Here is a 9,095-nt window from a genome sequence, read left to right as displayed (position 1 = left end):
ACTACAAAAGACTGATATAGGTATATTTCACATCAAGAGAAAAATGCAAGAACAAGAAACCAAGCATTTTAGATTAGATGAAAGAGGTGTGCTATGGTTTGAGGACTGACTTGTGGTACAAAAAGACCATGAGCTTAGAAATCAAATTTTATTTGAAGCTCATTTGTCCAAGTTGTCTATCCACCCGGGCAGTAGCAAAATGTATCAAGATTTAAAAACCCATTTTTTGTGGACCAAGATGAAGAAAGAGATCGCCGCCTTTGTTGCTAGGTGTGATAATTGTAGTAGAGTAAAGGTTGTTCATTTGAAATCTGCTGGATTACTTCAGCCTTTGCCTATTCCAGAGTGGAAATGAGAAGAAATAAGTATGGACTTTATTACAGGCCTTCCTCTGACACAACAAGGTCATAATTCCATATGGGTCATTGTAGATCGTCTCACCAAGTTAGCACATTTTATACCAGTGAACACAAGGTATCTAGATGGGAAGTACGCTTAGTTGTACATTTCTCAGATCGTGAGACTACATGGGGTACCTAGAACTATAATCTCAGATCGGGGACCATAGTTTATAGCTTGTTTCTAGGAACATTTGCACCAAGCTTTGGGGACTAAGCTAATTAGAAGTTTAGCATACCATCCACAAACTTCTAAACAGACTGAGCGAGTGAACCAGATCTTAGAAGATTTGTTGAGAGCTTGTGTTATATCTTCCAAGGGTTCATGGGAGAAATGGCTACCTTTAGCCGAGTTCTCCTACAACAATAGTTATCAAGCAAGCATCAAGATGGATCCTTTTGAAGCCTTGTACGACATAAAATGTAGAACTCCGTTGAATTGGATTAAGCCCGGTGAGAGAAGATACTTTGGCATTGACTTTATCACTGAAGCTGAAGAGCAAGTGCGCATTATCCAACAACATATGAAAGCAACTCAGTCAAGACAAAAGAGTTATGCTAATAAAAGAAGAAGACCGCTGACTTTTGAAGTGGGAGACTATGTATACTTAAAAGTGTCACCCATGAAAGGAGTACAAAGATTTGAGGTGAAAAGAAAGCTTGTGCCTAGATATGTAGGGCCATACAAGATTACTAAATGGAAAGGGAATGTCGCTTACAAGTTACAACTTCCCCCTAGAGATGAGTGCCATATTCGATGTCTTCCATGTTTCTCAGTTCAAGAGATGTCTTCATATACCTGAGGAAGCCATTGCACCCACCAACATTAAGCTCCAATCAGATTTAACCTACGAGGAGAAACTAATCTGAGTGTTAGAAGAGATGGAAAGAGTAACACGAAGTAAGGTCATTAAGTTCTATAAGGTGGTGTGGAATAAGCATAGTGAACAATATGCCATGTGGGAACAAGAGGATTACTTACGTGAGGTTTATCCCGCCTTTGTCAAAGAATGGTAGGTCTTGCAAATGTTAGGATGAGATTTTTATAAGGGGGAGGAGCTGTAACACCCAAGGTGTTAGGCTTGCATAATTTGACTTGCATTGCATGAGCATAAGCATCAAACATTCATATATAGGCTTTTACATGTGAAACATATGACTGAAACATGTGAAACATGCCTTGTTATTTTATGTTTCCTTATATGTATGCATGTGATCATGAGTGAATAAGTGTAAGTGGTTGATGTTAGTCACTAAAACACCTTAGCTACACTTAGGATGACTATTGGAACATTGTTCATGTAGACCACTTTGTCTAATTAAGCTCCTAAGTGATGATATGCATGGTGACCTAGGGAGTTTTATGTGTAACCAATGTATAAAATGCTTGTCTGACCTTAGGAATACATTAAACATGTTTACAATGTCATTATGAACAACTTTGGTATTCATGACTAGGTCTAGTTTGGTCACTAAGTCATAGTTCTAGTGTAAGCCATGTTTTGAAAGTAGTTTGTTTGACCTAGTTTGAACTATGTCATAGATACTTTGCATGGATGTGTTCACTAAATCAAAGTTGTAGTATTTTATGAGAGGAACAACTTTTATTTTTGGGTCATGAGCTAATTCAGTGCATAGCTTGGTCTTTTGAGCTCACAAAAATCCACATTTCACTATTTTTCAACACTTAGAAAATTTTCTAAGTCAGCTGATTTCTAGTTTGACAGGCTCGACTTTGTGCTGATTTTTCTCCCAAACCATTGAGAATTTGGCTTTGATTTCTAAAGAAGTTTTGTAGCTGGTACATAACTCTACAATTTTGGTTTTAACACCGTTCACTAATTCACCATGGATCGAGAGATTTAGCATCCTTAAATCGCATTGTCAGTCATTGAATCAGGCAATGATGAACGTCGCGTGTCGCGCCGTCATGGCCGACCACGGAAAGAAGCTGTCCGCCACATGGCGAACATTAGGCCCTTGCCGTGGCATGCTGGTGCCCATTATCTATGAAGCCGCGCGCCCTCTCTCACACTCACGCGCTAACATCCTCACTCTCCAGCGCTCTCTCTCGCTCTCGTCGTGGGAAAGCTTAGCGCCGCCAAGCAACCCATAGCTTCACCGTCGCCTAGCGCTCGCTTCGCTGTGCCATTGCTGCCTCCATCTAGCCCATAGCTGTGCCACATTCCCTGCTACCTCCTCGATGTGATTGCAGCACCGGACGAGCTACGGTGAGGGCAAAATCGCCATTTTTGTCCTCACCGGAGAGCTTGGCTCCCATGGCCGCATCCACGGCGAGCTCGCCGCTGTCGAGCTTGCATGCGCATTTCTTTTGGTTCCTAGCATTAGAGCATCGTCAAGGTGTAGGCTAGCTAGTAGCATGATGTTACCACATTTGGTTGCCTCGCCGACATGGAACACGATGCGCAGCGCCGCTGCGCCACCGCGCACCCGGGCAGAGCTTGTCGGAGCACCTCACGTCACCTATGTAGCTTTGTTAGATTCATGTCATCATCATAGAGCTCGCATGCCTCTCATCAAGCCTTGCCATGGCCGATGATGGCTGACACACTGTAGCGCAGCACCGCCGTGCCGCCATGGCCGACGACGGGGTGGCCCCTATGCATCCGCGTCTCCGCCACTTAGGTCAATTGGTGCGGCTTTGTATGTAGATCACGTTGGTGTATTTGGTTTCATCGGAGACCTCATCGTCGGCGAGATATCACCGATCGACCACCGTGCTCTGTATTCGGGTCACTGACACATGGGGTCCGCTGACTTGTGGGTCCCGGATGTCAGTGAGAGCAGCTTAGGGTTTTTGTTAATTCTTTTACAGATTTAGATGCAATTTTGAAAAATCATAAGTGGAGTTCTAGATGTCCATTTTTGGTGAACCAAATTTTCTTGTGTTCCTCATGAAGTGCAGTGTTTTCTAAAAATATGAAGTGTACAGTGTATGATATTTTTCTTGGTGATTAAAATGTATTTAAATAAGTGCTTTTTGAATGTTAGTAAAATTATAAATTAGATATCTTGAGCTCGAAAAATGATAAAATTGTGATTCCAATTTTGTTGGTCTTGTGTTGACATGCTCTAGCAAGGAAAAATATTAAACTTGCAGTAAACTTGATTGAAATATGATCTTTCTATTTATCTATTAATAAATGGCATTTTCTGAGGAAAATGGTAGGGATAAAAATATGTAAGATATTGATATGCAAATTTTTGTACAGTAGTATGGCACTAATATGAAGCTAGAAAAAATATAGAATCTATTGTTTGACACTTTTCTATAGGGTTAACTATTTTTGCTAAAATAACCCTTGCTAGCTTGTTATTTTTGTATAGGGTGCTTTACATGTGTAAATGGTATGAAATTTTCATAGTAGTTTATTGTGAGCACTAGGAAGCTACTGTAATTTTATGTGAATTTATTGTGCAAATGTTGTGTATGTTTGTTATTTCCCCTAATTATTTAATTAAATTAATAAAGGCATTTAAGTAATTAAATTGTGATTGACCATGGTGGTTTCTATGGTGCTTGTGAGGCATAGTAACTATTAATGTCCATAGTAAGACTTAGAAGCAATTGGTTGTATGCAACTAATTAACTGTTACTTTGTAATTCTAATAGATTATTGCATGTATAGTTTCGGTTGTGTGGGTGATTTCATGTTGATAATGACATTTTCTATAAAACTTGTTAATAACAAAGTTGTAGATAACTTACTAATCTACCCTATGTTAAATTTGCATGGTCATAGGCCTTAGAGTTTAGGAGTTTTGGTTGTTAGAAGTTTGCTGTTCTAATTGTTTACCTTCTAAATAGATTTGTTTGACTAAATTGTTTGACCTAGATACCTATGGAATCACCTTAAGAGTATTAAAAGAAAGTTGTAGAAAATTTCATAAGATTTCCAGAATATCCACAACCATATGATTTCAATGTATATAACTTCAGTTATGGTTAAAACAATTAGCTGTTGTTTTATGGTTTAGTAAATGAATTGCAGAAGTGTTTGATTAAGTAATCGAGAAGAGATATGCTCCTACTCAGTAAAATAGGATGCACTTATTATTACTTTGGCACCATACTATTGAAAATACTTACAAGTATGCATTCATCACTTCTTATCATATTATACGTGTCGTCATACATGCATTCGCAATATCTTATTCTATGATCATGCATATAGGATCGACCGAGGAGATAACGTTGCTGGATTTCAACGAAGAAGAGGAAGGAGATCAGTAGAAGAATCCTCAAGATGCAGCTCCCGAAGAAGAGGAGCAGACTCCAGAAGAGCTCCTAGAGTGACCTGATCACCGCCCCACCTCTTTTCTTAAAGGCAAGCCCTAGAGCATCCTAAGTCTTCTAGTGTTTTACCAAATACTACTTGAGTCCTTTATGATTGATGCATTAGGTTATAAGAGTTGACTAGAAACACTTGATGCATGGAACTACCTTGTCTAGATATATACACCTTTAACCCTGTGTAGGTCTAGGATTGAATATATGCTTAGCCATGCTTAGACCGGTAGAAGTTGGGTGATTTCCTATCACCTACGAGATATAGGTGGAAACCAAAGCATAGTTGGCTATATTTGCTATTGTGGAAAAGAACCATGGGGTAATGTAAATGGAGGCTAGGTGGAGTCTATGTGTGGGTTGATTCATGTGATTTCGTGTATGCCGATTAAGGACCGTACCGTTGTTGGCGCTTCTGACAAGATTGAATGCATGCCTATCACTTAGCTGGCCGAATAACTCATTCTGACCAAGAAGCTGAGTAGCTCAACTCAAGCCGGGCCTCGCTCTATAAGTGTGCACACTCTAGATGGTAGTAAGGATGTACAGGGAGCCAGACATGAGCCCAAGGGCAGGCCAGGCCTAAATGTCCTGGCAGTTGGTTGTCCCTGATTGTGCGGCGCTGAGCGAATCCATGAAATGTGGACTTGAGATGTACCAAAGGTGACCTAAGGTGACTGTTGATCTAGTCTACCTGGGTTTGTGTTAGGAATAAATTCCTAGCTAGTTGAAATTTATTTGAATCGCCATCTTTCTTGGATAGTGAGAAACTTGGCTAGTCCCAACATCATAGTAATTGTACTATGGAATGTGATGGTTCGGATAAATATGGAATTACTACACCGGCTATGGTTACTATTGTATACTCTTAAAATGATATATCACATGTTTGGCACATGATAGTTGCTAATCTACAAATGGACAGTTATAATTAACTTGATGATGGAACTATAATTGTATAACCGAGTTAATTGCTTTTTATGCAAAATGTTGTCAAGCTACTTCCACTTATATAGCCTTGCATAATCCTTGGAGTCAATTTATTTCTGGTTTATGACAGGTAAGTCTAGCTGAGTACCTTCTCGTAATCATGGTTTTATTTCCATTATTGCAGATGGTACCGTCTATCATGGATATCACAAGAATTGCTTCTATCTCGCCATGGATGAGGAGTGAGCCTTGGGCAGGCATCCTTAATAATCCTTATATATGCTTTTGTGGATGGTTATCATGTGTTGGCATTGTATTTGAACTATGTTGGCAAATGCTACTTTTGAACTTTAATTTGATTCTCCTTCTATCTATCAAACTTGGTTTGTAATAACTTTATTTCGTACTCTAATGATGGAACTGTATCAATGAACTTTATATAATATGTGACATGTATGTTGAATCATGTACGATCTTGGTTGTATGTGGATCGTTTATCAAGACCCATCATGGTACTCGATAGACTACCAGGTTTATATGGGCTCAAGTATGATAGTGCGACCGCTTGCGGGCTGCCATTATAAATGTGCTCTTATAAATTGGTTAGTTCTGCGACAAAAGTTGATTATTTATGTTGGATGATAACTACCATCAATAGTCAACATTATGTAAGTGTGGTGCTTAAATATTGTTTACCTATAGATGCATTCTATACTCTGGGTCATGTGGTAGATCACGGATGTGACACTCCCTTTGAGTCCTTTTTAGTCCACTCCCCATTTGTAGAGCAAGTAGAACCCGATTATGAAGGGAGTCAAGCTCTGTTTTTGATCTTCCTTAGTAATGTTCCTTATGCATAGATACAGAGTTAATTATGTTATTGATGAGAGTGTATATACTTGGGTGTACAAAAGACTTAGTAAATAAGGAATGACTTAGGAATCTTTTGCTCTTAACTAATCTCCTGCCCAGCCATACTACATTTATGAGTATCTATTTCTACCTCTAGAATAGTATCAATGCCTTACACTTATCATCTATTTATCATTTGACTTACCCCTGCTATAGCATCAGAGTTAATGATCTTATCATAAGTATGCATATTTGTCAATATCTCTGTGCCAACCCCATTGCTCCTCCCTATTGATAAAATATAAATAACGATACCTGGTATACTCCTAGGTGAAATGCTATAATGGTATATTATCTATGCGCTTGTGGATTACTTAACATATATATAATTTTACAAGTGTTCTTAATAATTACCAACAACACATTTTTGGCATCATTGCTAGGGATGACAACTTAGAAAAGAGTGATGCTAAGAAATGTCAACAAGCATTTCTGCCGCCATTGCCGGGGAGGGGCACATGGCTAAAGAGAATTGATCAAATAAATACTTATTGATAAAATCATAACACCTCTGCTTTAGTAGGCTTTCCCTTGTTTGTCTTTGTTCATATCTTATATAGGATATTGCAGGATTTGTTGTGATTCATCAACAAACTTCGTCAATCACAATCAAACCAATCAAGGGGAAGCTCAACACTAGTTTCTAAAGCTATGGTTGAAAAGACTCTGCATGAATTCTCTACTCCAAGCACTGAGAACATCCGCACTAGACCAACACTCAAAACCATCAACCTTGAGTTTGAGCTCAAGCTAAGCCTCATCAACATGGTGCAAGCTACCCCATTCAGCAGAAAGGCACATGAAGATGCTAGTGCTCATCTTTAAAATTTCCTAGAGATAGGCAGCACAATCACCATCAAGGACGTTGCCCAAGACATCATACTACTTAGCCTCTTTCCATTCTCATTAGTGGGAAGGGTGAAGTAGTGGTTCTACACCAATAAAGAAGACATCAACACATGGGCAAAATGTTCTAAGGCCTTTCTAGCAAAGTTCTTCCCTATAGGCAAGACCAATGCCTGAAGAGGAAAATTTTCCAATTTCCAACAACAGAAAGAAGAGACCATGCCAGAAGCATGGGAATGTTTTCAAGAATACATTTTAGATTGTCCTCATTATAGGATGGAAGATTGGTTGCTTATGCAAAGCTTTTATCATGGATTAACTCAGAAAGCTCATGAACAATTTGATGCTACTGCTGGAGGATCATTCATTTCACTCACCCTTGGAAAAGCTAAAACTTATGGAAAAGATAGCCTCTAACCAAGGCTGGTTGCAAGGAAACATCTAATCATGCAATAAGAGTGAAGAAGTACCAAAAGAGGTGTGTGCACCGTCAACCAAGATGGACATCTTGTTGAATTGGCTTGTACAACGAGCCAATTACAAGAAAGATCGTTAGGCCATACAAGATGCTTTTAATTCCCAAAATGTATGTGGAGAATATTTGGGGGTTGAATTCCCTGAATATCAAGAAGATGCAAATGTTGTCAACAACAATTCCACTCCACAACAAAGAGGCAAGGATGGAATCAACAACAACAATGGTCAAATTACCAAGGTAAGTACCTTGGTAATCATTTTTCTAAGCCTAAGCAACCATCCTTGAGAGACTTGATCTTAGAACAAGCTAGGATTAATGAGAATATTTCTAAGAAGCTTGCTTTTAATGACAAAGTCCTAGAAAACATAAATACTAAGATGGATAGTTTTTCTTCTGCTATAAAAGACTAACTTAGCTATAATAAAAAGATAGAATCTCAATTAGCTTAGTTGGCCACTGCTCTGCCTTTTGCCACTAACCTTGAGAAGGTCAACACCATAACCACAAGAGGTGGCAAGTCTACTCATGATCCTCCATATCCAACAAGGATAGGTAAGACATCGGCAGTAGCACAAGAGGAGAAGAAGGATGATGAAGTTGAACCACAAACACAAGAAATGATGCAAGATTTCCATGACACCACCTTCCTATAGTTTCCACGCAGAAATTGAAAAGCTAAAATGGATGAGCAGTTTGGTAAGTTTGTAGAGGTAATTCAAAAGTTATATATCAATATTCCTCTTCTAGATGCCATACAGGTACCCACCTATGCGAAGTACCTTAGAGACATCCTGAACAACAAAAGACCTCTACCCACCACTGAGGTAATCAAGTTAACGGAGGAGTGTAGTGCATCCATCCAAAACACATCACCTTGTCAAGAAGGATCCAAGATGTCCCACTATCGATTGTTCAATTGGAAACCAAAACTTTGAGAATGCACTATGCAATCTTGGAGCAAGTGTTATTGTCATGCCCAAGAAGGTTTTTGACTAGCTCAACTATTCAACATTCACACCAACATCAATGTGCCTGCAACTAGCCGACCAATCGGTCCGCTATCCGGTAGGAATCACTGAGAATATTCTAGTAAAAATAAGAAACTTCTTTATTCTAGTGGATTTTGTAGTACTTGACATGTAGGAAGACATGAAGACACCCCTCATCCTTGGGAGACCTTTCCTAAGTACTACAAGTGCACACATTGATGTTGGAGCCAGAA

The 9,095-nt window shown here is 39.1% G+C and overlaps 1 non-coding gene across 1 annotated transcript; it reads right to left on the bottom strand.

The window, feature by feature from the left end:
* Window positions 1-7,565: 7,565 nt before the first annotated feature.
* LOC136547826 (small nucleolar RNA R71) lies at window positions 7,566-7,673 on the bottom strand. Its single transcript, XR_010781775.1, has one exon. It is a non-coding gene; the product is annotated as a small nucleolar RNA R71 (small nucleolar RNA).
* Between the last annotated feature and the right edge of the window lie 1,422 nt (window positions 7,674-9,095).

The sequence above is a fragment of the Miscanthus floridulus genome, chromosome 3 (assembly GCF_019320115.1).
Source record: "Miscanthus floridulus cultivar M001 chromosome 3, ASM1932011v1, whole genome shotgun sequence".
NCBI classification, from domain to species: Eukaryota; Viridiplantae; Streptophyta; class Magnoliopsida; order Poales; family Poaceae; genus Miscanthus; species Miscanthus floridulus.
Note: the sequence above shows the minus strand (reverse complement) of the source record. Positions and strands in the feature narration are given on the sequence as shown.